Consider the following 2,500-nt stretch of genomic DNA (forward strand, 5'->3'; position numbering starts at 1 on the left):
GATACACCTCGAAACCCTCTCAGGTCCCGGCGGCGCGCAGCGCCGTCCTAAGTACTTGGTCGGGTTCGAGAGAGGCGCAATCGCCCGGAGATAGGCGAGTAGACGCTTTCAGTGCGACCACCCATGCTCCCAACTGAGCTTGCCGCTGCCGACAGAGGCCCGGGAGCGTGCTGTCGTGGTGTTGCCGGCGGGAGACAACACGCGGCCACAAACAGTGGCCGGGCAGCTCCAACGCCAGCGCCACAGAGGGGCAGAGCCCCACTTGGGTGCCAAAGCGAACTCTCCCAGCACAGCGCACGCGCCAACACATCCGCACAGCTGCGATACAAACCACCTGCGAGAACCGCGGGGGCGACCGAGCAGCAGACGGCGTCGCGGCGCCGAGTGCCGGGCGGCGGCGCATCCTCAACGCACACAGTCCTCAATCGGACCAGCACACTGCAGATGTCCACCGCGCTTCGCACCGGGCCCGCGAGGACCCACTTTGGCCGCACGGCGCCGCGCGCTGGGTGCGCCGGCGCGCAGCTGCGCCGCCTGCCGCGTCCGTCGGCCGGCGCGCCTGCCACTGGGCGCCCCCACCAGCCGGCTGTAGCGCGTGCGCCCACGCAGCGCGCGGCCAGCACGCCGGGCGCTCCCCCCTCACCGGCCGGGGACGGTCCCACCCAGCCACCGCCGCGTATCGCTTCATACCCACATGCCCACTCACGTTCGTGGGTATGACGGGTGTCGCTGAAGCAACCAGTTAATACCTGTACCGATTTTCGCAATCAATGATTCACCTCCAGCGTAAACAACCGCGCAACAACGGATTTCCGGTTCATTTGCGTAACTTGGGCAGCAAACGTAGACGTCCATCTACATTTGCAAATTCAGTGGGTCTTGCATGCCTGGATGATATGCGTCACGACACGCCACATCAGCCCACATACATGCTGCGACGTATGCACGAGAGAACACGTGGAAGGTGGCCCGCGTACGTATGCGAATGCCATTGCACAGCTGCGAAGCTCATTGAACACGCAAACTCCCGCCTGACGAACTAGAGGCGACAGGGGGGCGATATACGTCTTACAGCAGTACACATTACAGTGGATAGCGGGACCATGTGGAACGTACGCAACACTCGCTAGATGTTGTGAGGGTACGCACCGTAACATGAATCAATACGCAGGACACCAGAGAGTGCGAGCACTGACCTATGTTGAGAGGGTTGCGATTAGGCAACGCTACATGAATGTTTCAATTCATATAACAATTACAGGTCAGGTTAGGGCGCAACGTGGGTTAGGTTAGGGCCCAACGTAGGTTAGGTTAGGGCCCAACGTAGGTTAGGTTAGGGCCCAACGTAGGTTAGGTTAGGGCCCAACGTAGGTTAGGTTAGGGCCCAACGTAGGTTAGGTTAGGGCCCAACGTAGGTTAGGTTAGGGCCCAACGTAGGTTAGGTTAGGGCCCAACGTAGGTTAGGTTAGGGCCCAACGTAGGTTAGGTTAGGGCCCAACGTAGGTTAGGTTAGGGCCCAACGTAGGTTAGGTTAGGGCCCAACGTAGGTTAGGTTAGGGCCCAACGTAGGTTAGGTTAGGGCCCAACGTAGGTTAGGTTAGGGCCCAACGTAGGTTAGGTTAGGGCCCAACGTAGGTTAGGTTAGGGCCCAACGTAGGTTAGGTTAAGGCGCAACATAGGTTAGGTTAAGGCGCAACGTAGGTTAGGTTAAGGCGCAACGTAGGTTAGGTTAAGGCGCAACGTAGGTTAGGTTAAGGCGCAACGTAGGTTAGGTTAAGGCGCAACGTAGGTTAGGTTAAGGCGCAACGTAGGTTAGGTTAAGGCGCAACGTAGGTTAGGTTAAGGCGCAACGTAGGTTAGGTTAAGGCGCAACGTAGGTTAGGTTAAGGCGCAACGTAGGTTAGGTTAAGGCGCAACATAGGTTAGGTTAAGGCGCAACATAGGTTAGGTTAAGGCGCAACATAGGCTAGGTTAAGGCGCAACATAGGCTAGGTTAAGGCGCAACATAGGTTAGGTTAAGGCGCAACATAGGCTAGGTTAAGGCGCAACATAGGCTAGGTTAAGGCGCAACATAGGTTAGGTTAAGGCGCAACATAGGCTAGGTTAAGGCGCAACATAGGTTAGGTTAAGGCGCAACATAGGTTAGGTTAAGGCGCAACATAGGTTAGGTTAAGGCGCAACATAGGTTAGGTTAAGGCGCAACATAGGTTAGGTTAAGGCGCAACATAGGTTAGGTTAAGGCGCAACATAGGTTAGGTTAAGGCGCAACATAGGTTAGGTTAAGGCGCAACATAGGTTAGGTTAAGGCGCAACATAGGTTAGGTTAAGGCGCAACATAGGTTAGGTTAAGGCGCAACATAGGTTAGGTTAAGGCGCAACATAGGTTAGGTTAAGGCGCAACATAGGTTAGGTTAAGGCGCAACATAGGTTAGGTTAAGGCGCAACATAGGTTAGGTTAAGGCGCAACATAGGTTAGGTTAAGGCGCAACATAGGTTAGGT

This window comes from Schistocerca nitens, chromosome 7, assembly GCF_023898315.1.
Source record: "Schistocerca nitens isolate TAMUIC-IGC-003100 chromosome 7, iqSchNite1.1, whole genome shotgun sequence".
NCBI lineage: Eukaryota > Metazoa > Arthropoda > Insecta > Orthoptera > Acrididae > Schistocerca > Schistocerca nitens.